Genomic DNA, 27,739 nt, shown 5'->3' on the forward strand with positions numbered 1-27,739 from the left:
ATCAAATTCTAATTTTTGAACATTTTTCACAAATCATATGATATGCTTTATATACATAAACTGTATTGTTGGATCAATACTGAGTAAAAAGTGACTATCTCAATTTCAGGACATATAAAAGAGAAAGAAGTAGAAACTCATGTTTCAAATGCTGAGAGGCAACAACTGTTCATGATTTTCACCTCCACTAATTATATTTATTTTTATAATCTATATGTTTATGTTTTCCTATAAATATACAGAGACATATAGCTATATATACAGAGATACATATGTACAGGTTGATTTTTACATGTTTATAAGTAAATGTGATGTTGTTCCAAATAAAACTTCTAAGAACTGAATGGAAAAGAAAATTGTAAAGTTCAGATAAGTCCCACTGAAATTTGTACTCAGATCCCTGTTTTCAGAGTCCAGAGTGCTAACCATGACACCATCCACCCTCCCGTACCAGGGTGAGCTTTCCATTTTGACAGAAGAGATTTGCCTCAGGGGGCAACTTATCTTCCATTGAAAAATATTATCTCACATAAAAACCACTGTTCAACAGAGTTATAACGTTATTTGAGTCTTTTGGGCAACATCCTTCCCCAACATAGTTCAATATGCAAAAGTTTACCAGAATAGGAAAGCAATCCAATACAGTTTCTCTTTGACAGTAGAATATTAAAAACTTTGACATTTCCACATTCCTGCAGCAGTTTATGCTCCTTTCACATGGGAGGTTCCATGGTGTAATGGTTAGCACTTTGGACTTTGAATCCAATGATCCGAGTTCAAATCTCGGTGGGACCATTTTATGACTCTTGACCAAATCATTTTCTTTCAAGTGTATTCATTAATATCACATATCTAATACCGGTAGGGTGAACAATTAATTTATTGATTATACTCTAAAAGTTTATTAGATGTGAGCAAATAATAGAAATTTTACCATACCTGGAAACTAAATGGCTCAAAATAATGAGAGATTTTACAAACTCACTCTGGTTTCTCAAACTCATCACAGGGGCCTGATGCAAGACATTACTTTTTAAAATCTTACTGTTATTGTTAAGGCGAACAAGGAACTTTTTCATTGCAAAGCATTCATTAAAACAAAACTTGAGGAGTCAAACTTTGTATTACGGGGACCGAAGATGTGCAGTTTGAATAATAATCTTGAAATTCAGACGTACAAAGATTTTACACACTGATTTTCAACAGTAAATCCACAACCAAAAAAGTTGAATCTTTTGAAAGACATGTCAAAGGTGTGAATCTGAAATTCACTTTTAAAGACATTCACAATGAAATGCACTGTGTAAGTCCAGCATGTTGTCAGCTAAGAAATCAGCAAAAATGAACTATCTCATTACTGGCCATATAGATGAGAAAGGAAAATAAACTCATGTTTACAATGTGGATGTGAAAGAACAGTTTCTAGGTTCAGCTTCAATATTTATGTTAATGAATAATTGATATGTTCATATTGTCTAACAGCTATCTAGACGGATAAAGCTATGTATGCATCTATACATACTTATGCGTTCATACGCATCAGTATAAAACATTGATATTATGTTTTTTCTAGACCAAATTCTAAAAAATGAGTTAAACAGTGAATCTCATAATTGTAGTAGGTCCCACCGAGATTTGAACTCGGATCGCTGGATTCAGAGTCCAGAGTGCTAACCATTACACCATGGAACCCTCTCACACAAGAGTGACTTTTCCATTGAGACAAAAGAGAGCGCATCAGTGATGGCCTTCTCTTATATTGATAAAAAGATATCTCATTTGATTGGTCATAGTGGATAGAGCTTTAATGTGATTTGATTCTTTTCAGCTATATTCTCTATAAAAGTGTTAAATATTCAAATGTTTATCTGAATATAAAAGTTATATCACAATGTTCATCTTTGCCTGTAGCATAATAAAACAGTCTACATTTCCAGACTACTGAAGCAATGTCTCTGTCTCCTGCATGGGTGGCTCCATAGAGAAATGGTTGGCAATTTGGACTTTGCATCCAATGATCCGATTTGAAACCTTGGAGGGACTTTTTTTATTACTCTTGAGCTTTTCCATTTCTTCATCTTTGTTCATTGATAGCTCAAATCCAACACCAGTAGGTTGAAAGAGTCAATTATTGAATGCTTTCAAAATGTCCATCAGCTTGAACAAGTTACATCAATACAAACTTTAAAATACTTTGACATCAAATTTCTTCACAAAGTAGTTAGCCATTATAAAATCATATTCTGATTTTCTCAAACGCATTTCAGATGGGTGATTCACAGCATCACTTTTTTAAGCTTTCCCGCTATTGATAAGGCGAAAATAGCACATTTTGAATGAGAAGTTTTCTTCAATCAAACATAGAGGAACCCAAATGATGATCTCATTCAGCTAGTAAAAATGTTGTTTTATATTAGTATGGAAATTGTGAAAAGAAAATGTTTTTCATGCTGATTTACAACAGTTGATCTCCAATCGTAAAATATAAGCTTTTGGTCGGAGGCATCACAGGTACTGATCAAATTCTAATTTTTGAACATTGTTCACAAATCATATGATATGCTTTATATACATAAACTGTATTGTTGGATCAATACTGAGTAAAAAGTGACTATCTCAATTTCAGGACATATAAAAGAGAAAGAAGTAGAAACTCATGTTTCAAATGCTGAGAGGCAACAACTGTTCATGATTTTCACCTCCACTAATTATATTTATTTTTATAATCTATATGTTTATGTTTTCCTATAAATATACAGAGACATATAGCTATATATACAGAGATACATATGTACAGGTTGATTTTTACATGTTTATAAGTAAATGTGATGTTGTTCCAAATAAAACTTCTAAGAACTGAATGGAAAAGAAAATTGTAAAGTTCAGATAAGTCCCACTGAAATTTGTACTCAGATCCCTGTTTTCAGAGTCCAGAGTGCTAACCATGACACCATCCACCCTCCCGTACCAGGGTGAGCTTTCCATTTTGACAGAAGAGATTTGCCTCAGGGGGCAACTTATCTTTCATTGAAAAATATTATCTCACATAAAAACCACTGTTCAACAGAGTTATAACGTTATTTGAGTCTTTTGGGCAACATCCTTCCCCAACATAGTTCAATATGCAAAAGTTTACCAGAATAGGAAAGCAATCCAATACAGTTTCTCTTTGACAGTAGAATATTAAAAACTTTGACATTTCCACATTCCTGCAGCAGTTTATGCTCCTTTCACATGGGAGGTTCCATGGTGTAATGGTTAGCACTTTGGACTTTGAATCCAATGATCCGAGTTCAAATCTCGGTGGGTCCATTTTATGACTCTTGACCAAATCATTTTCTTTCAAGTGTATTCATTAATATCACATATCTAATACCGGTAGGGTGAACAATTAATTTATTGATTATACTCTAAAAGTTTATTAGATGTGAGCAAATAATAGAAATTTTACCATACCTGGAAACTAAATGGCTCAAAATAATGAGAGATTTTACAAACTCACTCTGGTTTCTCAAACTCATCACAGGGGCCTGATGCAAGACATTACTTTTTAAAATCTTACTGTTATTGTTAAGGCGAACAAGGAACTTTTTCATTGCAAAGCATTCATTAAAACAAAACTTGAGGAGTCAAACTTTGTATTACGGGGACCGAAGATGTGCAGTTTGAATAATAATCTTGAAATTCAGACGTACAAAGATTTTACACACTGATTTTCAACAGTAAATCCACAACCAAAAAAGTTGAATCTTTTGAAAGACATGTCAAAGGTGTGAATCTGAAATTCACTTTTAAAGACATTCACAATGAAATGCACTGTGTAAGTCCAGCATGTTGTCAGCTAAGAAATCAGCAAAAATGAACTATCTCATTACTGGCCATATAGATGAGAAAGGAAAATAAACTCATGTTTACAATGTGGATGTGAAAGAACAGTTTCTAGGTTCAGCTTCAATATTTATGTTAATGAATAATTGATATGTTCATATTGTCTAACAGCTATCTAGACGGATAAAGCTATGTATGCATCTATACATACTTATGCGTTCATACGCATCAGTATAAAACATTGATATTATGTTTTTTCTAGACCAAATTCTAAAAAATGAGTTAAACAGTGAATCTCATAATTGTAGTAGGTCCCACCGAGATTTGAACTCGGATCGCTGGATTCAGAGTCCAGAGTGCTAACCATTACACCATGGAACCCTCTCACACAAGAGTGACTTTTCCATTGAGACAAAAGAGAGCGCATCAGTGATGGCCTTCTCTTATATTGATAAAAAGATATCTCATTTGAATGGTCATAGTGGATAGAGCTTTAATGTGATTTGATTCTTTTCAGCTATATTCTCTATAAAAGTGTTAAATATTCAAATGTTTATCTGAATATAAAAGTTATATCACAATGTTCATCTTTGCCTGTAGCATAATAAAACAGTCTACATTTCCAGACTACTGAAGCAATGTCTCTGTCTCCTGCATGGGTGGCTCCATAGAGCAATGGTTGGCAATTTGGACTTTGCATCCAATGATCCGATTTGAAACCTTGGAGGGACTTTTTTTATTACTCTTGAGCTTTTCCATTTCTTCATCTTTGTTCATTGATAGCTCAAATCCAACACCAGTAGGTTGAAAGAGTCAATTATTGAATGCTTTCAAAATGTCCATCAGCTTGAACAAGTTACATCAATACAAACTTTAAAATACTTTGACATCAAATTTCTTCACAAAGTAGTTAGCCATTATAAAATCATATTCTGATTTTCTCAAACGCATTTCAGATGGGTGATTCACAGCATCACTTTTTTAAGCTTTCCCGCTATTGATAAGGCGAAAATAGCACATTTTGAATGAGAAGTTTTCTTCAATCAAACATAGAGGAACCCAAATGATGATCTCATTCAGCTAGTAAAAATGTTGTTTTATATTAGTATGGAAATTGTGAAAAGAAAATGTTTTTCATGCTGATTTACAACAGTTGATCTCCAATCGTAAAATATAAGCTTTTGGTCGGAGGCATCACAGGTACTGATCAAATTCTAATTTTTGAACATTGTTCACAAATCATATGATATGCTTTATATACATAAACTGTATTGTTGGATCAATACTGAGTAAAAAGTGACTATCTCAATTTCAGGACATATAAAAGAGAAAGAAGTAGAAACTCATGTTTCAAATGCTGAGAGGCAACAACTGTTCATGATTTTCACCTCCACTAATTATATTTATTTTTATAATCTATATGTTTATGTTTTCCTATAAATATACAGAGACATATAGCTATATATACAGAGATACATATGTACAGGTTGATTTTTACATGTTTATAAGTAAATGTGATGTTGTTCCAAATAAAACGTCTAAGAACTGAATGGAAAAGAAAATTGTAAAGTTCAGATAAGTCCCACTGAAATTTGTACTCAGATCCCTGTTTTCAGAGTCCAGAGTGCTAACCATGACACCATCCACCCTCCCGTACCAGGGTGAGCTTTCCATTTTGACAGAAGAGATTTGCCTCAGGGGGCAACTTATCTTTCATTGAAAAATATTATCTCACATAAAAACCACTGTTCAACAGAGTTATAACGTTATTTGAGTCTTTTGGGCAACATCCTTCCCCAACATAGTTCAATATGCAAAAGTTTACCAGAATAGGAAAGCAATCCAATACAGTTTCTCTTTGACAGTAGAATATTAAAAACTTTGACATTTCCACATTCCTGCAGCAGTTTATGCTCCTTTCACATGGGAGGTTCCATGGTGTAATGGTTAGCACTTTGGACTTTGAATCCAATGATCCGAGTTCAAATCTCGGTGGGTCCATTTTATGACTCTTGACCAAATCATTTTCTTTCAAGTGTATTCATTAATATCACATATCTAATACCGGTAGGGTGAACAATTAATTTATTGATTATACTCTAAAAGTTTATTAGATGTGAGCAAATAATAGAAATTTTACCATACCTGGAAACTAAATGGCTCAAAATAATGAGAGATTTTACAAACTCACTCTGGTTTCTCAAACTCATCACAGGGGCCTGATGCAAGACATTACTTTTTAAAATCTTACTGTTATTGTTAAGGCGAACAAGGAACTTTTTCATTGCAAAGCATTCATTAAAACAAAACTTGAGGAGTCAAACTTTGTATTACGGGGACCGAAGATGTGCAGTTTGAATAATAATCTTGAAATTCAGACGTACAAAGATTTTACACACTGATTTTCAACAGTAAATCCACAACCAAAAAAGTTGAATCTTTTGAAAGACATGTCAAAGGTGTGAATCTGAAATTCACTTTTAAAGACATTCACAATGAAATGCACTGTGTAAGTCCAGCATGTTGTCAGCTAAGAAATCAGCAAAAATGAACTATCTCATTACTGGCCATATAGATGAGAAAGGAAAATAAACTCATGTTTACAATGTGGATGTGAAATAACAGTTTCTAGGTTCAGCTTCAATATTTATGTTAATGAATAATTGATATGTTCATATTGTCTAACAGCTATCTAGACGGATAAAGCTATGTATGCATCTATACATACTTATGCGTTCATACGCATCAGTATAAAACATTGATATTATGTTTTTTCTAGACCAAATTCTAAAAAATGAGTTAAACAGTGAATCTCATAATTGTAGTAGGTCCCACCGAGATTTGAACTCGGATCGCTGGATTCAGAGTCCAGAGTGCTAACCATTACACCATGGAACCCTCTCACACAAGAGTGACTTTTCCATTGAGACAAAAGAGAGCGCATCAGTGATGGCCTTCTCTTATATTGATAAAAAGATATCTCATTTGAATGGTCATAGTGGATAGAGCTTTAATGTGATTTGATTCTTTTCAGCTATATTCTCTATAAAAGTGTTAAATATTCAAATGTTTATCTGAATATAAAAGTTATATCACAATGTTCATCTTTGCCTGTAGCATAATAAAACAGTCTACATTTCCAGACTACTGAAGCAATGTCTCTGTCTCCTGCATGGGTGGCTCCATAGAGCAATGGTTGGCAATTTGGACTTTGCATCCAATGATCCGATTTGAAACCTTGGAGGGACTTTTTTTATTACTCTTGAGCTTTTCCATTTCTTCATCTTTGTTCATTGATAGCTCAAATCCAACACCAGTAGGTTGAAAGAGTCAATTATTGAATGCTTTCAAAATGTCCATCAGCTTGAACAAGTTACATCAATACAAACTTTAAAATACTTTGACATCAAATTTCTTCACAAAGTAGTTAGCCATTATAAAATCATATTCTGATTTTCTCAAACGCATTTCAGATGGGTGATTCACAGCATCACTTTTTTAAGCTTTCCCGCTATTGATAAGGCGAAAATAGCACATTTTGAATGAGAAGTTTTCTTCAATCAAACATAGAGGAACCCAAATGATGATCTCATTCAGCTAGTAAAAATGTTGTTTTATATTAGTATGGAAATTGTGAAAAGAAAATGTTTTTCATGCTGATTTACAACAGTTGATCTCCAATCGTAAAATATAAGCTTTTGGTCGGAGGCATCACAGGTACTGATCAAATTCTAATTTTTGAACATTGTTCACAAATCATATGATATGCTTTATATACATAAACTGTATTGTTGGATCAATACTGAGTAAAAAGTGACTATCTCAATTTCAGGACATATAAAAGAGAAAGAAGTAGAAACTCATGTTTCAAATGCTGAGAGGCAACAACTGTTCATGATTTTCACCTCCACTAATTATATTTATTTTTATAATCTATATGTTTATGTTTTCCTATAAATATACAGAGACATATAGCTATATATACAGAGATACATATGTACAGGTTGATTTTTACATGTTTATAAGTAAATGTGATGTTGTTCCAAATAAAACGTCTAAGAACTGAATGGAAAAGAAAATTGTAAAGTTCAGATAAGTCCCACTGAAATTTGTACTCAGATCCCTGTTTTCAGAGTCCAGAGTGCTAACCATGACACCATCCACCCTCCCGTACCAGGGTGAGCTTTCCATTTTGACAGAAGAGATTTGCCTCAGGGGGCAACTTATCTTTCATTGAAAAATATTATCTCACATAAAAACCACTGTTCAACAGAGTTATAACGTTATTTGAGTCTTTTGGGCAACATCCTTCCCCAACATAGTTCAATATGCAAAAGTTTACCAGAATAGGAAAGCAATCCAATACAGTTTCTCTTTGACAGTAGAATATTAAAAACTTTGACATTTCCACATTCCTGCAGCAGTTTATGCTCCTTTCACATGGGAGGTTCCATGGTGTAATGGTTAGCACTTTGGACTTTGAATCCAATGATCCGAGTTCAAATCTCGGTGGGACCATTTTATGACTCTTGACCAAATCATTTTCTTTCAAGTGTATTCATTAATATCACATATCTAATACCGGTAGGGTGAACAATTAATTTATTGATTATACTCTAAAAGTTTATTAGATGTGAGCAAATAATAGAAATTTTACCATACCTGGAAACTAAATGGCTCAAAATAATGAGAGATTTTACAAACTCACTCTGGTTTCTCAAACTCATCACAGGGGCCTGATGCAAGACATTACTTTTTAAAATCTTACTGTTATTGTTAAGGCGAACAAGGAACTTTTTCATTGCAAAGCATTCATTAAAACAAAACTTGAGGAGTCAAACTTTGTATTACGGGGACCGAAGATGTGCAGTTTGAATAATAATCTTGAAATTCAGACGTACAAAGATTTTACACACTGATTTTTAACAGTAAATCCACAACCAAAAAAGTTGAATCTTTTGAAAGACATGTCAAAGGTGTGAATCTGAAATTCACTTTTAAAGACATTCACAATGAAATGCACTGTGTAAGTCCAGCATGTTGTCAGCTAAGAAATCAGCAAAAATGAACTATCTCATTACTGGCCATATAGATGAGAAAGGAAAATAAACTCATGTTTACAATGTGGATGTGAAAGAACAGTTTCTAGGTTCAGCTTCAATATTTATGTTAATGAATAATTGATATGTTCATATTGTCTAACAGCTATCTAGACGGATAAAGCTATGTATGCATCTATACATACTTATGCGTTCATACGCATCAGTATAAAACATTGATATTATGTTTTTTCTAGACCAAATTCTAAAAAATGAGTTAAACAGTGAATCTCATAATTGTAGTAGGTCCCACCGAGATTTGAACTCGGATCGCTGGATTCAGAGTCCAGAGTGCTAACCATTACACCATGGAACCCTCTCACACAAGAGTGACTTTTCCATTGAGACAAAAGAGAGCGCATCAGTGATGGCCTTCTCTTATATTGATAAAAAGATATCTCATTTGAATGGTCATAGTGGATAGAGCTTTAATGTGATTTGATTCTTTTCAGCTATATTCTCTATAAAAGTGTTAAATATTCAAATGTTTATCTGAATATAAAAGTTATATCACAATGTTCATCTTTGCCTGTAGCATAATAAAACAGTCTACATTTCCAGACTACTGAAGCAATGTCTCTGTCTCCTGCATGGGTGGCTCCATAGAGCAATGGTTGGCAATTTGGACTTTGCATCCAATGATCCGATTTGAAACCTTGGAGGGACTTTTTTTATTACTCTTGAGCTTTTCCATTTCTTCATCTTTGTTCATTGATAGCTCAAATCCAACACCAGTAGGTTGAAAGAGTCAATTATTGAATGCTTTCAAAATGTCCATCAGCTTGAACAAGTTACATCAATACAAACTTTAAAATACTTTGACATCAAATTTCTTCACAAAGTAGTTAGCCATTATAAAATCATATTCTGATTTTCTCAAACGCATTTCAGATGGGTGATTCACAGCATCACTTTTTTAAGCTTTCCCGCTATTGATAAGGCGAAAATAGCACATTTTGAATGAGAAGTTTTCTTCAATCAAACATAGAGGAACCCAAATGATGATCTCATTCAGCTAGTAAAAATGTTGTTTTATATTAGTATGGAAATTGTGAAAAGAAAATGTTTTTCATGCTGATTTACAACAGTTGATCTCCAATCGTAAAATATAAGCTTTTGGTCGGAGGCATCACAGGTACTGATCAAATTCTAATTTTTGAACATTGTTCACAAATCATATGATATGCTTTATATACATACACTGTATTGTTGGATCAATACTGAGTAAAAAGTGACTATCTCAATTTCAGGACATATAAAAGAGAAAGAAGTAGAAACTCATGTTTCAAATGCTGAGAGGCAACAACTGTTCATGATTTTCACCTCCACTAATTATATTTATTTTTATAATCTATATGTTTATGTTTTCCTATTAATATACAGAGACATATAGCTATATATACAGAGATACATATGTACAGGTTGATTTTTACATGTTTATAAGTAAATGTGATGTTGTTCCAAATAAAACTTCTAAGAACTGAATGGAAAAGAAAATTGTAAAGTTCAGATAAGTCCCACTGAAATTTGTACTCAGATCCCTGTTTTCAGAGTCCAGAGTGCTAACCATGACACCATCCACCCTCCCGTACCAGGGTGAGCTTTCCATTTCGACAGAAGAGATTTGCCTCAGGGGGCAACTTATCTTCCATTGAAAAATATTATCTCACATAAAAACCACTGTTCAACAGAGTTATAACGTTATTTGAGTCTTTTGGGCAACATCCTTCCCCAACATAGTTCAATATGCAAAAGTTTACCAGAATAGGAAAGCAATCCAATACAGTTTCTCTTTGACAGTAGAATATTAAAAACTTTGACATTTCCACATTCCTGCAGCAGTTTATGCTCCTTTCACATGGGAGGTTCCATGGTGTAATGGTTAGCACTTTGGACTTTGAATCCAATGATCCGAGTTCAAATCTCGGTGGGACCATTTTATGACTCTTGACCAAATCATTTTCTTTCAAGTGTATTCATTAATATCACATATCTAATACCGGTAGGGTGAACAATTAATTTATTGATTATACTCTAAAAGTTTATTAGATGTGAGCAAATAATAGAAATTTTACCATACCTGGAAACTAAATGGCTCAAAATAATGAGAGATTTTACAAACTCACTCTGGTTTCTCAAACTCATCACAGGGGCCTGATGCAAGACATTACTTTTTAAAATCTTACTGTTATTGTTAAGGCGAACAAGGAACTTTTTCATTGCAAAGCATTCATTAAAACAAAACTTGAGGAGTCAAACTTTGTATTACGGGGACCGAAGATGTGCAGTTTGAATAATAATCTTGAAATTCAGACGTACAAAGATTTTACACACTGATTTTCAACAGTAAATCCACAACCAAAAAAGTTGAATCTTTTGAAAGACATGTCAAAGGTGTGAATCTGAAATTCACTTTTAAAGACATTCACAATGAAATGCACTGTGTAAGTCCAGCATGTTGTCAGCTAAGAAATCAGCAAAAATGAACTATCTCATTACTGGCCATATAGATGAGAAAGGAAAATAAACTCATGTTTACAATGTGGATGTGAAAGAACAGTTTCTAGGTTCAGCTTCAATATTTATGTTAATGAATAATTGATATGTTCATATTGTCTAACAGCTATCTAGACGGATAAAGCTATGTATGCATCTATACATACTTATGCGTTCATACGCATCAGTATAAAACATTGATATTATGTTTTTTCTAGACCAAATTCTAAAAAATGAGTTAAACAGTGAATCTCATAATTGTAGTAGGTCCCACCGAGATTTGAACTCGGATCGCTGGATTCAGAGTCCAGAGTGCTAACCATTACACCATGGAACCCTCTCACACAAGAGTGACTTTTCCATTGAGACAAAAGAGAGCGCATCAGTGATGGCCTTCTCTTATATTGATAAAAAGATATCTCATTTGATTGGTCATAGTGGATAGAGCTTTAATGTGATTTGATTCTTTTCAGCTATATTCTCTATAAAAGTGTTAAATATTCAAATGTTTATCTGAATATAAAAGTTATATCACAATGTTCATCTTTGCCTGTAGCATAATAAAACAGTCTACATTTCCAGACTACTGAAGCAATGTCTCTGTCTCCTGCATGGGTGGCTCCATAGAGCAATGGTTGGCAATTTGGACTTTGCATCCAATGATCCGATTTGAAACCTTGGAGGGACTTTTTTTATTACTCTTGAGCTTTTCCATTTCTTCATCTTTGTTCATTGATAGCTCAAATCCAACACCAGTAGGTTGAAAGAGTCAATTATTGAATGCTTTCAAAATGTCCATCAGCTTGAACAAGTTACATCAATACAAACTTTAAAATACTTTGACATCAAATTTCTTCACAAAGTAGTTAGCCATTATAAAATCATATTCTGATTTTCTCAAACGCATTTCAGATGGGTGATTCACAGCATCACTTTTTTAAGCTTTCCCGCTATTGATAAGGCGAAAATAGCACATTTTGAATGAGAAGTTTTCTTCAATCAAACATAGAGGAACCCAAATGATGATCTCATTCAGCTAGTAAAAATGTTGTTTTATATTAGTATGGAAATTGTGAAAAGAAAATGTTTTTCATGCTGATTTACAACAGTTGATCTCCAATCGTAAAATATAAGCTTTTGGTCGGAGGCATCACAGGTACTGATCAAATTCTAATTTTTGAACATTTTTCACAAATCATATGATATGCTTTATATACATAAACTGTATTGTTGGATCAATACTGAGTAAAAAGTGACTATCTCAATTTCAGGACATATAAAAGAGAAAGAAGTAGAAACTCATGTTTCAAATGCTGAGAGGCAACAACTGTTCATGATTTTCACCTCCACTAATTATATTTATTTTTATAATCTATATGTTTATGTTTTCCTATAAATATACAGAGACATATAGCTATATATACAGAGATACATATGTACAGGTTGATTTTTACATGTTTATAAGTAAATGTGATGTTGTTCCAAATAAAACTTCTAAGAACTGAATGGAAAAGAAAATTGTAAAGTTCAGATAAGTCCCACTGAAATTTGTACTCAGATCCCTGTTTTCAGAGTCCAGAGTGCTAACCATGACACCATCCACCCTCCCGTACCAGGGTGAGCTTTCCATTTTGACAGAAGAGATTTGCCTCAGGGGGCAACTTATCTTCCATTGAAAAATATTATCTCACATAAAAACCACTGTTCAACAGAGTTATAACGTTATTTGAGTCTTTTGGGCAACATCCTTCCCCAACATAGTTCAATATGCAAAAGTTTACCAGAATAGGAAAGCAATCCAATACAGTTTCTCTTTGACAGTAGAATATTAAAAACTTTGACATTTCCACATTCCTGCAGCAGTTTATGCTCCTTTCACATGTGAGGTTCCATGGTGTAATGGTTAGCACTTTGGACTTTGAATCCAATGATCCGAGTTCAAATCTCGGTGGGACCATTTTATGACTCTTGACCAAATCATTTTCTTTCAAGTGTATTCATTAATATCACATATCTAATACCGGTAGGGTGAACAATTAATTTATTGATTATACTCTAAAAGTTTATTAGATGTGAGCAAATAATAGAAATTTTACCATACCTGGAAACTAAATGGCTCAAAATAATGAGAGATTTTACAAACTCACTCTGGTTTCTCAAACTCATCACAGGGGCCTGATGCAAGACATTACTTTTTAAAATCTTACTGTTATTGTTAAGGCGAACAAGGAACTTTTTCATTGCAAAGCATTCATTAAAACAAAACTTGAGGAGTCAAACTTTGTATTACGGGGACCGAAGATGTGCAGTTTGAATAATAATCTTGAAATTCAGACGTACAAAGATTTTACACACTGATTTTCAACAGTAAATCCACAACCAAAAAAGTTGAATCTTTTGAAAGACATGTCAAAGGTGTGAATCTGAAATTCACTTTTAAAGACATTCACAATGAAATGCACTGTGTAAGTCCAGCATGTTGTCAGCTAAGAAATCAGCAAAAATGAACTATCTCATTACTGGCCATATAGATGAGAAAGGAAAATAAACTCATGTTTACAATGTGGATGTGAAAGAACAGTTTCTAGGTTCAGCTTCAATATTTATGTTAATGAATAATTGATATGTTCATATTGTCTAACAGCTATCTAGACGGATAAAGCTATGTATGCATCTATACATACTTATGCGTTCATACGCATCAGTATAAAACATTGATATTATGTTTTTTCTAGACCAAATTCTAAAAAATGAGTTAAACAGTGAATCTCATAATTGTAGTAGGTCCCACCGAGATTTGAACTCGGATCGCTGGATTCAGAGTCCAGAGTGCTAACCATTACACCATGGAACCCTCTCACACAAGAGTGACTTTTCCATTGAGACAAAAGAGAGCGCATCAGTGATGGCCTTCTCTTATATTGATAAAAAGATATCTCATTTGATTGGTCATAGTGGATAGAGCTTTAATGTGATTTGATTCTTTTCAGCTATATTCTCTATAAAAGTGTTAAATATTCAAATGTTTATCTGAATATAAAAGTTATATCACAATGTTCATCTTTGCCTGTAGCATAATAAAACAGTCTACATTTCCAGACTACTGAAGCAATGTCTCTGTCTCCTGCATGGGTGGCTCCATAGAGCAATGGTTGGCAATTTGGACTTTGCATCCAATGATCCGATTTGAAACCTTGGAGGGACTTTTTTTATTACTCTTGAGCTTTTCCATTTCTTCATCTTTGTTCATTGATAGCTCAAATCCAACACCAGTAGGTTGAAAGAGTCAATTATTGAATGCTTTCAAAATGTCCATCAGCTTGAACAAGTTACATCAATACAAACTTTAAAATACTTTGACATCAAATTTCTTCACAAAGTAGTTAGCCATTATAAAATCATATTCTGATTTTCTCAAACGCATTTCAGATGGGTGATTCACAGCATCACTTTTTTAAGCTTTCCCGCTATTGATAAGGCGAAAATAGCACATTTTGAATGAGAAGTTTTCTTCAATCAAACATAGAGGAACCCAAATGATGATCTCATTCAGCTAGTAAAAATGTTGTTTTATATTAGTATGGAAATTGTGAAAAGAAAATGTTTTTCATGCTGATTTACAACAGTTGATCTCCAATCGTAAAATATAAGCTTTTGGTCGGAGGCATCACAGGTACTGATCAAATTCTAATTTTTGAACATTGTTCACAAATCATATGATATGCTTTATATACATAAACTGTATTGTTGGATCAATACTGAGTAAAAAGTGACTATCTCAATTTCAGGACATATAAAAGAGAAAGAAGTAGAAACTCATGTTTCAAATGCTGAGAGGCAACAACTGTTCATGATTTTCACCTCCACTAATTATATTTATTTTTATAATCTATATGTTTATGTTTTCCTATAAATATACAGAGACATATAGCTATATATACAGAGATACATATGTACAGGTTGATTTTTACATGTTTATAAGTAAATGTGATGTTGTTCCAAATAAAACTTCTAAGAACTGAATGGAAAAGAAAATTGTAAAGTTCAGATAAGTCCCACTGAAATTTGTACTCAGATCCCTGTTTTCAGAGTCCAGAGTGCTAACCATGACACCATCCACCCTCCCGTACCAGGGTGAGCTTTCCATTTTGACAGAAGAGATTTGCCTCAGGGGGCAACTTATCTTTCATTGAAAAATATTATCTCACATAAAAACCACTGTTCAACAGAGTTATAACGTTATTTGAGTCTTTTGGGCAACATCCTTCCCCAACATAGTTCAATATGCAAAAGTTTACCAGAATAGGAAAGCAATCCAATACAGTTTCTCTTTGACAGTAGAATATTAAAAACTTTGACATTTCCACATTCCTGCAGCAGTTTATGCTCCTTTCACATGGGAGGTTCCATGGTGTAATGGTTAGCACTTTGGACTTTGAATCCAATGATCCGAGTTCAAATCTCGGTGGGTCCATTTTATGACTCTTGACCAAATCATTTTCTTTCAAGTGTATTCATTAATATCACATATCTAATACCGGTAGGGTGAACAATTAATTTATTGATTATACTCTAAAAGTTTATTAGATGTGAGCAAATAATAGAAATTTTACCATACCTGGAAACTAAATGGCTCAAAATAATGAGAGATTTTACAAACTCACTCTGGTTTCTCAAACTCATCACAGGGGCCTGATGCAAGACATTACTTTTTAAAATCTTACTGTTATTGTTAAGGCGAACAAGGAACTTTTTCATTGCAAAGCATTCATTAAAACAAAACTTGAGGAGTCAAACTTTGTATTACGGGGACCGAAGATGTGCAGTTTGAATAATAATCTTGAAATTCAGACGTACAAAGATTTTACACACTGATTTTCAACAGTAAATCCACAACCAAAAAAGTTGAATCTTTTGAAAGACATGTCAAAGGTGTGAATCTGAAATTCACTTTTAAAGACATTCACAATGAAATGCACTGTGTAAGTCCAGCATGTTGTCAGCTAAGAAATCAGCAAAAATGAACTATCTCATTACTGGCCATATAGATGAGAAAGGAAAATAAACTCATGTTTACAATGTGGATGTGAAAGAACAGTTTCTAGGTTCAGCTTCAATATTTATGTTAATGAATAATTGATATGTTCATATTGTCTAACAGCTATCTAGACGGATAAAGCTATGTATGCATCTATACATACTTATGCGTTCATACGCATCAGTATAAAACATTGATATTATGTTTTTTCTAGACCAAATTCTAAAAAATGAGTTAAACAGTGAATCTCATAATTGTAGTAGGTCCCACCGAGATTTGAACTCGGATCGCTGGATTCAGAGTCCAGAGTGCTAACCATTACACCATGGAACCCTCTCACACAAGAGTGACTTTTCCATTGAGACAAAAGAGAGCGCATCAGTGATGGCCTTCTCTTATATTGATAAAAAGATATCTCATTTGATTGGTCATAGTGGATAGAGCTTTAATGTGATTTGATTCTTTTCAGCTATATTCTCTATAAAAGTGTTAAATATTCAAATGTTTATCTGAATATAAAAGTTATATCACAATGTTCATCTTTGCCTGTAGCATAATAAAACAGTCTACATTTCCAGACTACTGAAGCAATGTCTCTGTCTCCTGCATGGGTGGCTCCATAGAGCAATGGTTGGCAATTTGGACTTTGCATCCAATGATCCGATTTGAAACCTTGGAGGGACTTTTTTTATTACTCTTGAGCTTTTCCATTTCTTCATCTTTGTTCATTGATAGCTCAAATCCAACACCAGTAGGTTGAAAGAGTCAATTATTGAATGCTTTCAAAATGTCCATCAGCTTGAACAAGTTACATCAATACAAACTTTAAAATACTTTGACATCAAATTTCTTCACAAAGTAGTTAGCCATTATAAAATCATATTCTGATTTTCTCAAACGCATTTCAGATGGGTGATTCACAGCATCACTTTTTTAAGCTTTCCCGCTATTGATAAGGCGAAAATAGCACATTTTGAATGAGAAGTTTTCTTCAATCAAACATAGAGGAACCCAAATGATGATCTCATTCAGCTAGTAAAAATGTTGTTTTATATTAGTATGGAAATTGTGAAAAGAAAATGTTTTTCATGCTGATTTACAACAGTTGATCTCCAATCGTAAAATATAAGCTTTTGGTCGGAGGCATCACAGGTACTGATCAAATTCTAATTTTTGAACATTGTTCACAAATCATATGATATGCTTTATATACATAAACTGTATTGTTGGATCAATACTGAGTAAAACGTGACTATCTCAATTTCAGGACATATAAAAGAGAAAGAAGTAGAAACTCATGTTTCAAATGCTGAGAGGCAACAACTGTTCATGATTTTCACCTCCACTAATTATATTTATTTTTATAATCTATATGTTTATATTTTCCTATAAATATACAGAGACATATAGCTATATATACTGAGATACATATGTACAGGTTGATTTTTACATGTTTATAAGTAAATGTGATGTCTAAGAACTGAATGGAAAAGAAAATTGTAAAGTAAATGTGATGTCTAAGAACTGAATGGAAAAGAAAATTGTAAAGTTCAGATAAGTCCCACTGAAATTTGTACTCAGATCCCTGTTTTCAGAGTCCAGAGTGCTAACCATGACACCATCCACCCTCCCGTACCAGGGTGAGCTTTCCATTTTGACAGAAGAGATTTGCCTCAGGGGGCAACTTATCTTTCATTGAAAAATATTATCTCACATAAAAACCACTGTTCTGTGGTAAATAATTTAATTACCGGGACTTAATTTGATACAGAAACATAATAAAAATAGCTCAATAAATAAGAGGCAGAATCCGTGGTATTAGAGGTTCGGAATGGGCTTTATTCCAATGGTCGATTATAATCGGTTGCTCCAGGTTCCATCACCACGAAGGTTCAGGAAGTGAAGTACATACGTTATTGACAATCAATTACTTTTATACAATAGGCATTACAGTGAGGCAAATACAAGAGGCGTAACAATTGATAGTGGTGATAATATATTCGTACGTAGCAAAAATAGGCGTAACTGGGAGTGGTTTAAAGAACGTCATCAGATGTGATGTCATAAGAGGGTGGTTACATGAAAGAATTTCGCAATGTCAGCAGAAATACTTGGCAGATATGCGCGTGCAGCAGCATGACGTGTGATTGACGTGCAACTAGGGGGTGAAGGGGACTTGACATTTAGCTCTACATGTGGCGACAGAAGTCTGGAGGGTCAAGTCAACCTAATCCCAAATCATATCTAACATCCTATGTTTAAAGAACTGTGTTATCCAAAAAGAGAGGTCTCTTAGGATAGAATCTTATTCTATACTGACTATACTGACTAGTGCGTGTACAAGCGTCTAAGTGTCTACACTAAATGCGAGGGCGGAATCTTCCATAGTAACAGGGCTATGAATTACTTGCATGAAGACAGAGAAACCGGGCCCTTTGCTCGGTAGCTGGCAGGATGTTTACTTAAACTACTAGACAGGAATGCATTGGGCAGGGAGCGGAGCAGATAATTTCCGAAGGTGAAATACAGTTTTTGGCAGGCAGCAGGCTGATGTCAGGCTTCGTGAGCCGCGCAGGGAATGAGACAAAGTTCATGGTCACAGATGCAGGCTCGGACTGGAGCTTCAGAGACAGAAAGCAAGGAAAGCTTGATGACAGAATCAGGGCCTACTTGCCTGGACTGTAAAATGGCATAAGTGAACCATATAAAGCCGGTGGCCTTTCATACTTAGGAATGGAATATCCGGCCTATTCATGGCGGATCTGACAGAGGACATGTTAACGGTGGACGCACATGTATTTGCGTCTTCATAACTGGAACTGGAGGGAACATACATGTACTTGTAACATGTACATAGAACCGTTGGGGTCCAAGATAGGGGACATAACTGACCAGAAAAATCCATATTTCCACATTCCCTCCTTGTCCCCTACTTGCCCGTCAAGAGATATCAATCTTCATTAATCCATTGATCTGTTCATATAGCATCATTTGTTCTTCTTTCTTCTTCCGGGATCTTGAATGAAAATCTTGATGTGGAATGCACGATGTGGCACACAGACCACAAATCGCTGGTCCACATTGCAGGCATAAGCAGCAACTGAATAATATGAGAAGGCCAATACCTAGGAAGGATAGAACTCTCCATCCCCAGGCTGATAACACGCTCCAAAACCAACCGGACCAAGTCCAGGTGCCTGGATTCTGGTGTATCTGGCTTACAATCTTATGAAGACGAGTTATGGCTTTATATACAGATGGCGAATTTTCTGGTATGAAAATGCAACAGCTTGATCCGATGACCCTACAGGCTCCGCCCCTATCGGCCAGGATGACGTCAAGCACAAGACGATTTTGAAGCACAACAATCCGCATAGCAGACTGCTCTTCTGTTAAATTGCCTAAGGCGGAAATAGTTTCGTTCACTACTGCTTCAAGGGTTCTAGTTAATCTACGTATCAGCTTACTATTAGTAACGGTACCTATATAGGGAAAGAGACCTTTATTGAAATCTGTGTATTTTTCCCATGCCGTTTCAGTGTAATCGACTATTGGGAGATCTCTCCTTTCTCTATTGTGTACTAAATGAATATTTCTGTGATAATCAGCAGGAGCTAGAAAAACAGGTGGCAAAAGGAATCCAATGTAACAGGTACCATCCCAGTCTAGAGGCAAACGTACATATGCCGTCTGACCACATATAAAATAGGAATGGCGGGAAGCTCTAAATGTAGACTTGCCTTGATCACTAAATTCTACTACAGTGGTGCATCTACTATGGCCCATATGTATGGAACCATTCTTTCTTATACATAATTCACCTTTTACTGGAAATATTGACATAGCGGGCAAAATTGAAGTAGCTTCTGATTCGACATTTAGGATCATAAGATTGAGCGTAAAATTACCTAATCCATACACTTCATTTTCTAGATCAGTTCCTGTTCTCTGGGGAAGTCCCTCCTTGTTGGGGTGGCAGACTTTAAGTAAAACTAAGTTCAAATTTCCCCATACCCAGTTATCTTGATAAACTGCAGAATTCGAATCTAGGGAATTGATTAAGCTAAACCATGCTCCACAGGAGCCGTTGTGTGTGAACGGGTATGGAAAAAGAGGTAGAATTCCTTTATAGTTCTGATAGGGAGGGAGTCGGCCACATATCCAACAATTTGTAGCATTGCTAACCTGATGGGAATGATGTAACATACTAATAAAAGTGTTATTGCGCAGCGCAAATCTATAAGACAACTCAAGCGGAGGTAATTCACTAAAAGAATGTTCAGCAGTAACATTGTAAACATGTCTAGAAATAGGATAATATATGTGCAACAATATACTTGCAGTAATTATTAAAAGACTTGAGAAAAACAAAATTAATAACGTCACTATGCAATGACTACGCAGTGATTTACAGTACGCCTGTCGTTTCAACATTTTTCGGGTGCTTTCTCTATTCAGGTCCAAGGGATGCATGTCAGAGACAATTCAACCGCTTCACCTTGGAGAGGACTTAAACAATCAAATTGCTCGACTGATTGGGCCTGAGCTTTAATTTATAATGTTCGAAATCACTTTTTTCCACAAAAGGAAGTTTTGAGTCAATGGGTGAAGACACACAAGGTGTGGTATTCACATCTGATTTTAGTCCATGAAATTTCTTGATATGACTTGAATGTATCCAGCCTTTCCTGCCCTCGATCTTCACGGCTGTTCTTGTGGTGAGCAACACCAGCTGAGGTGACCTCCACCTAGGTTCCAGCTGAGTCTTTCGATCAAAGTTCCTCACGAGGACCAAGTCTCCCGGAACCACGTCATGGGGTTTCACCTCAGTGTTGTCAGGAAAAGCTGCAGCTACCTGTGAACGACAAGATTGTAGTGCAGACATCAAGGAAGCCAAATAATCTGTCAGCATATTACAGTCAATATCAGTTATTTTGCGTGGTATAGGCGTCCCCCACATATTTGGTGGTCTGCCGAAGATCACTTCATACGGAGATAGCCCTGTTCGAGAGTGTGCTACCATTCTCATGTAAAAGAGTGCAACTGGTAATGCTACTACCCAGTCGACACCTTTCTCCCTGCATATTTTGGATAATCTGATTTTCAAAGTTTGATTATGTCGTTCCACGAGACCTGCTGCCTCGGGGTGTCGGACACAATGAAACTTCCACTGATATCCTAGCAAAAGTGAAACGTGTTTCATTAATTCGGAGGAGAACGGCTGGCCGTTATCTGAGTGAACAACACGTGGTAAACCGTATCGTGGGAAGAATTCTCGAACCAACTGTTTGGCAGTAGTCGGGGCAGTGTAATCTGAAACCGGGTATGCCTCCGTCCAACGGGAAAGAGCACACACAACTACGAGAACATATTTGAATCCTCTACATCGTTCCATCTGGATATAATCCATCTGGAGGACTTCAAAAGGATGATCAGGAGGATGAAATCCACCCTGCTCTACGGGAATGCTTTTTCCTGGGTTGAACTGACAACAGATCATACAGGTACGAACTTTTTGTTTCGCTGCTGCTCGTAAATGCTTGTTGAACCAAATATGTTGAATGCTGTCTAGCATAGCTTTCTCTCCTAGATGCGCTGGACTATGGACAGTGTTAATAATGACTTGGACCATTGAATCAGGAAGGAACCACACAGACTTTTCCTTCGTCATCCATCCTTGATCCGTTTGGATCCCTCCTAATTCAGTCCATTTCTTTATTTCTTCTGATGTAGCATGTGTCTGTATATCAATTACGTCAAGAGTAGGATCTTTAACCGTCATACAATGTGTTGGCGTCGGGACTATTGTCTTTGTCATGTCGGATATTTGAGTTTGAGCAGTCTGTTTAGCTGTTCTGTCAGCTAAATCATTGCCTTGAGAAATGATATCAGTAACTTTCGTATGTGCTTTACATTTCATAATCGATATTGCAATGGGTAAATGTATTGCATCTAATAAGGCATTAATGAGGGGTCCGTGCTGAATGTGGGCACCGTGAGAAGTTAAATACCCTCTCTCTCGCCACAGCACGCCGAAGTCATGTACAACTCCGAATGCATAACGTGAATCAGTATATATGTTGACTTTTTTATTTGTGGCTTGAATACAGGCTTGTGTCAGAGCGACGAGCTCTGCTGCTTGAGCGGACAAGGTATTTATGCAATTTGTTTCAATGATTTCAGTGTCTGTTGTGACTGCGTAAGCGGCCACTAGTTCTCCTGTACCTTTTCTCATACATGAACCATCTACATACAACGTCAGGTCTGGGTCTGATAATGGGACATCGGTTAAATCTTGTCTGGGTTTCGTCGTGATTGTAATAACTTCAATACAGTCATGGGCTAGTGGGTCTGTTCCATTTACAGGTAAAAGTGTGGCAGGATTCAATGTGTTACAACCTCTGATTTCTATATGTGGCTGAAACAGTGTTAGTTCATACCCTGTAAGTCTTGCTATAGTCAAATGTTGTGTTTGCGTTCGATTCACAAGAACCTCCACTGCATGTGGTACTTGTACTGTCAATGGATGTCCTAACACTATGGCATCGCTTTGTCTGATTGCTAAAGCTGTCGCTGCCACTGATTTCAGACACGCAGGCAGAGCCTGAGCTACGGGATCTAATGTACTAGAAAAATAAGCACATGGTTTGTGTGATCCTGCTTGTTCCTGTGTGAGTACTGATAAAGCAGTACCTTCTCGTTCTGTAACAAAGAGTGTAAAATGTTTTCTATAACATGGTGTTGCTAAAACAGGTGCTTGGCATAGAGCTTTCTTTAAGCTTTCAAAAGCTTGTGTATGTTCCTGAGTCCAAGGGAGAACAGTCGATGTGGCTGCCTCCTGTGTTGTCAACTGAATGAGTGGTTTTGCTAGAAATGCATACTGAGGGATCCACTGCCTACAATATGAAGTGAGGCCTATGAAAGCCCGCACCTCCTTTTGTGTCTTGGGTATTGGCATGTTAGCTATTAACTGAATGCGATCTGGTGTAAGCTGCCTTCCCTCCTTGGACAGCGAGTGACCAAGGTAAATAACTCGCTGGACACAGAATTGCAGCTTAGAAGGAGACACCTTGTGCCCTTTTTCGGCTAGAAATTGTAAAACCGTCAGTGATGCTTTTTCACATTCAGGTTCGCTTCGGGCGGTGATCAGCAGATCATCGACATATTGAAGCAAAGCAGTGTTAACTGGCATGTGGATACTGTCGAGTTCTCGTTTCAGTGCTTGGCTATAGATGCTGGGGCTTTCTGTAAATCCTTGAGGTGCGCGTGAGAATTTGAAGCTACGTCCATTTAAACTAAATCCGAACAAATATTGGCTTTCCGGATCTATTGGGACGCTGAAAAAGGCATTTTTGAGATCAATTACAGTAAAGAATGTTGCTTCGGAATCAATAGCTGTCAGTAATGATGAGATATCGGGGACCACAGGGAATTGTGGCACAATACACTTGTTTAATTCGCGCAGATCAATAACCATTCGATATACTGGCGGGGCCTTCGGATCTGTTCGTTTGAGAATCGGAATTATCGGTGAATTACATACATTGGAGTCTGTTTCTACAACCACTCCTTGGGCAATGAGCTCGTCAATGATTTGTAGTAAAGCCACTACAGCATCTGGTGGTAACTTGTATTGTCGCATTCGTGGTAGTACCACTCCTGCCTTTAGTGTGACTCGATATGGTGTAATATTCATGCAACCAACATCAGTAGGGCCTTGTGCCCATAGATGTGTAGGTAAAGTCTGCAATCGGGGATCCATGTCTCTAGACACATAATGACCTTTAAAATCACGTAAAAACAATCTTACTCCTTCCGGAGAACAACATATTATAGCTCCTAGAGCTTTCAGTGTTTTTATTCCTAACAGGTTTTCTGGACATGATTTAGTAAGCAATAAATCTGTAGTTCGGGTCAAAGGTCCTATCGTAAGTGGAAGAGGTTGTGACACTTCATTAACAATAGGTTTTCCTGAAAAACCAAGGGAAATATTCTGTGAGCCTGAGAGGGGTGCCCCTGGAACTTCACTACGTTTTATAGTTGTTCGGCTTGCCCCTGTATCGAGTAAAAATTTTCTGTCTTGGCCTAATAATTCACTATGTACATAAGGTCCTTCTTGATCTACAGGGATCTCGATAAGGGGTAAGTCAACTTCCCTCTCTAGGCTGGTTCATGCATATCGTTGATAATCAGGATAATCATACTGTGCGGTCTGGTACAGTTGTCGTGTCGTGGTTTGCGTGGCAGCAACAGGCAGCGCTGGTGCAGCTGGCACAAACTGTATAGTCTGTTGTGGAGCTGGCATGGACTGAGCATGCTGCAAGGCTCCTTGTTCATTCTGATCCTGTCTAAGTGGCCGTGGTCTTTCTTTTGTAATACCCGTGGCGATATTACGCTTCAGGACTGGACAATCGTGTACATGATGACCTAGTTGTTTACAATAGTTGCATGTCCCTTTTACAGGTCCTGCTAAATCGCCAGAATGTGTCGTACCCTTTTTATGTCCTTCAGCTGGAACTGTCTGGGAGACTAGCATTTTCATTTTCGTGTCTTTCATGCGTCTTTGTTCATGATCTTGTTCCTCTCTAATTCTATTGTGATGATACTGTAACATTTGTAACATTTGTGATGGAGTGTTACCTTGCCAAGTACTCTCGAATTTTAATACTCTATTCTTCACTTGGGGCAAGGAATTTTCAACTAATTTTGTCACAAACAGATGTGGGTATGATTCGCTACTTGCTTTTATGCCACTATTTATACCGAAACATTTTTCAAATCGTGCATAGAAATCACTAGTGTCTTCATCTTGCTTTTGTTTACAGGCTGAAATTGCACCCCAGTCTTCCTTTTTCGTGGTTAATAAACGTGGCAATACCTGTACTAGTAAACCTGGTAGTGCTTTAGTTTTGTCCCCAAGCCCCGAACCTGGACCTCGGGCCTTTTCTTCATTTTCTAATGCTGTCCAGTCTATCTTTTGGTCTCCCACCTCCCACTCTTTTTCCTTGAGTTTTTCATAAATGCCAGCAGGCATCAATACCTTTAATATGGTCATAATGTCGGGATAGGTATACTCTCCCATGAGTAACATGTCTTTAATTTCTCGGTGGAAACCCGCTGGGTCTTTGTCATGACTGGGTACCACTTTCTTCATTTCTAACAATTCTATTTTCGATATGGGTGTATATACAAATACACGTTTAAACTCATTGTCCTCGCCTTTTATTGGGTGTACTTCTCGTAAGGGATTCTGTCTGTCCATGTAATACGTGGTTCTTTCCTTAATGGGCAGTGAGACATGTCCTGGACATACAAAAAGAATGTACTGCTTTCTTGATTCTAGTATTTCTTTAATTAGCTTAGTACCTGAACCTCTCCATCTATTCGTGAGTAATTCGGTCAATATATCAGGTAAGGGACCAGGATCTGAATGTTGGCTTTTATATAGTATAAGAAGTTGTTGAATCATATAAATCCCAGCTAAACGCTGTTCATCTGGGGTGAGATTCAAAAATGTGTGTGCTACTGTATCATCATCATACTTTCCGGGACTGTCAACCCAATGCACAGCTGACCTGGCTAATTCTTGTTCATCCATAGAATCGAGGAAATGATAACCCCTTCGTTCTCGGAGTAATTTGTCAGCTGCTTGGAATGAATGCTCGTTAGACCTTATATTTATTATTGGTGTTTGAAAATTCCTGTTATTTTCTAGACATATCGGACGTATCGGATCAGTAAGACATCTAGTACTATTACAAGATCTTCCTCTACCTACATAGGCTATAGTTTCTGACTGTCCTGTGGGCAGTCCTGATCCTTCTTCCTCGCTTTGTTCGAACTGGTCTACCGCTAATCTTTCTTCGTGTAGGCGTTCTATTTCTTTACTGATCTTTCGGCACATGGCTATTATACAGTTTTGCTTATCATGTCTCCCTTCTGATATATTCTGGCTCCATCTGGTAAGAATTTGCATTGCTTCCGGGTCTACCCCCGGTCGGTCTTGATTTCTGATCACACAATTTATGAGGAAACGTAACAGTTCCCCCTGTATTTCCACTTTCTGGTATTCCATAGCTCTGTTAATACATTCAGAATCTCGCCCTGTTTGGACAAAATGGTATATATTATCTAGATGCGCAGTCATTCCTGGTAACTTCCCTAAATACACTGCGGCTCGTCTGATACGTAATGATGCCATGATCATTTCGTCCTCTTTGCCGGGCACAGGGTCATATCTACAATCTACAAGAAGTTCCTTAAGCGTACGGGCATTTATGAGTTTGGGGGTACGTGAATGTGCTGACTCTTGAAAGGTAAGTTTATTTATTCTGGGTGGCGTAGAAAAAATGTTGGTTGCACCTCCCGTAGCCCCATCTGGGGTATCGGGCGTGAAAGGATTCGTTGAACGTGATACAGCAACTATAGGTGTGGACACAGCTATCGAAGTAGCTGTAGGAACAGATGTGAAAACAGATGTGCTTGCCGGAACTTGTGTCAGAACTTGTTGCTGTAAAGATACGGGTACTGGATCTTGGCGTTGAATATCCCTGGCAGGCGATCTATGCGGGGCGGGATTAGCATACTCGGGAGCTGCGTCATCTAAATATGAGGAAAGAAAAACATCTTCTGCTGTTCTAGGATGCCCCTTAGGATGTACCTTTATTGGAAATAATGGGGGTGGCAAGTCTTTTGGTATCCCCGCAGTAGCCTTAGGTAATCCCTCGGCCAGAAGGGGATACATACCCTTCATAAGGGCATGTCTTTGTCTGTTTACTTGTTCTGATTTCACTCGTGCACCTTCTTCAATTAATAGATTTTCTCGGACTTCATTTGAATTCTCTTTACTCTTCTCTTCCTGTCTACGTGCTTTTTCTGTACGTCTATGCGATTCTTTACGCCATAATTCAATGGCGTCCTTCTGTGATTGTCTAGCTTTCTTTTTCCATAACTCTTCCTCTACTTTCACGATGCACTCTGCATCCCAGGTCCCCGCTGCGGGCCACCTCTGACTTTCTGGTAATTCCTTAGTGTAGTCTACCCATAAATCAAGAAATAATATAGCATCTAGGCCATGTTTATGATACATGAAGTACCCTGGAGTGTCCCTAGGAGGAATAGGAACAGCTTCTTCGAGTACCCCTTTTCTTGTTGTGATCTGTCTTAATTTCGAAAAGAGCGGCATATTGAAAACTGATCTGATACTTGATCTTGAACAAACTTAATACAGTAATCACAATAATGAACAGTCATTCATACCACAACATACAGAACGTAC

At 36.5% G+C, this 27,739-nt stretch overlaps 14 non-coding genes across 14 annotated transcripts; 7 read left to right on the top strand and 7 right to left on the bottom strand.

The window, feature by feature from the left end:
- Positions 1–723: 723 nt before the first annotated feature.
- TRNAQ-UUG (transfer RNA glutamine (anticodon UUG)) lies at positions 724–795 on the top strand. Its single transcript has one exon. It is a non-coding gene; the product is annotated as a tRNA-Gln (tRNA).
- Positions 796–1,620: 825 nt separating this feature from the next.
- On the bottom strand, positions 1,621–1,692 carry TRNAQ-CUG (transfer RNA glutamine (anticodon CUG)). The gene has a single exon. It is a non-coding gene; the product is annotated as a tRNA-Gln (tRNA).
- A 1,548-nt stretch (positions 1,693–3,240) lies between these two features.
- On the top strand, positions 3,241–3,312 carry TRNAQ-UUG (transfer RNA glutamine (anticodon UUG)). Its single transcript has one exon. It is a non-coding gene; the product is annotated as a tRNA-Gln (tRNA).
- An 825-nt stretch (positions 3,313–4,137) lies between these two features.
- Positions 4,138–4,209, bottom strand: TRNAQ-CUG (transfer RNA glutamine (anticodon CUG)). Its single transcript has one exon. It is a non-coding gene; the product is annotated as a tRNA-Gln (tRNA).
- Positions 4,210–5,757: 1,548 nt separating this feature from the next.
- Positions 5,758–5,829, top strand: TRNAQ-UUG (transfer RNA glutamine (anticodon UUG)). Its single transcript has one exon. It is a non-coding gene; the product is annotated as a tRNA-Gln (tRNA).
- Positions 5,830–6,654: 825 nt separating this feature from the next.
- Positions 6,655–6,726, bottom strand: TRNAQ-CUG (transfer RNA glutamine (anticodon CUG)). Its single transcript has one exon. It is a non-coding gene; the product is annotated as a tRNA-Gln (tRNA).
- Positions 6,727–8,274: 1,548 nt separating this feature from the next.
- TRNAQ-UUG (transfer RNA glutamine (anticodon UUG)) lies at positions 8,275–8,346 on the top strand. Its single transcript has one exon. It is a non-coding gene; the product is annotated as a tRNA-Gln (tRNA).
- Positions 8,347–9,171: 825 nt separating this feature from the next.
- Positions 9,172–9,243, bottom strand: TRNAQ-CUG (transfer RNA glutamine (anticodon CUG)). Its single transcript has one exon. It is a non-coding gene; the product is annotated as a tRNA-Gln (tRNA).
- A 1,548-nt stretch (positions 9,244–10,791) lies between these two features.
- On the top strand, positions 10,792–10,863 carry TRNAQ-UUG (transfer RNA glutamine (anticodon UUG)). Its single transcript has one exon. It is a non-coding gene; the product is annotated as a tRNA-Gln (tRNA).
- An 825-nt stretch (positions 10,864–11,688) lies between these two features.
- Positions 11,689–11,760, bottom strand: TRNAQ-CUG (transfer RNA glutamine (anticodon CUG)). Its single transcript has one exon. It is a non-coding gene; the product is annotated as a tRNA-Gln (tRNA).
- A 1,548-nt stretch (positions 11,761–13,308) lies between these two features.
- Positions 13,309–13,380, top strand: TRNAQ-UUG (transfer RNA glutamine (anticodon UUG)). Its single transcript has one exon. It is a non-coding gene; the product is annotated as a tRNA-Gln (tRNA).
- An 825-nt stretch (positions 13,381–14,205) lies between these two features.
- On the bottom strand, positions 14,206–14,277 carry TRNAQ-CUG (transfer RNA glutamine (anticodon CUG)). Its single transcript has one exon. It is a non-coding gene; the product is annotated as a tRNA-Gln (tRNA).
- A 1,548-nt stretch (positions 14,278–15,825) lies between these two features.
- Positions 15,826–15,897, top strand: TRNAQ-UUG (transfer RNA glutamine (anticodon UUG)). The gene has a single exon. It is a non-coding gene; the product is annotated as a tRNA-Gln (tRNA).
- An 825-nt stretch (positions 15,898–16,722) lies between these two features.
- Positions 16,723–16,794, bottom strand: TRNAQ-CUG (transfer RNA glutamine (anticodon CUG)). Its single transcript has one exon. It is a non-coding gene; the product is annotated as a tRNA-Gln (tRNA).
- Between the last annotated feature and the right edge of the window lie 10,945 nt (positions 16,795–27,739).

Source organism: Triturus cristatus, chromosome 5_2, assembly GCF_964204655.1.
Source record: "Triturus cristatus chromosome 5_2, aTriCri1.1, whole genome shotgun sequence".
In the NCBI taxonomy this organism is placed as follows: domain Eukaryota; kingdom Metazoa; phylum Chordata; class Amphibia; order Caudata; family Salamandridae; genus Triturus; species Triturus cristatus.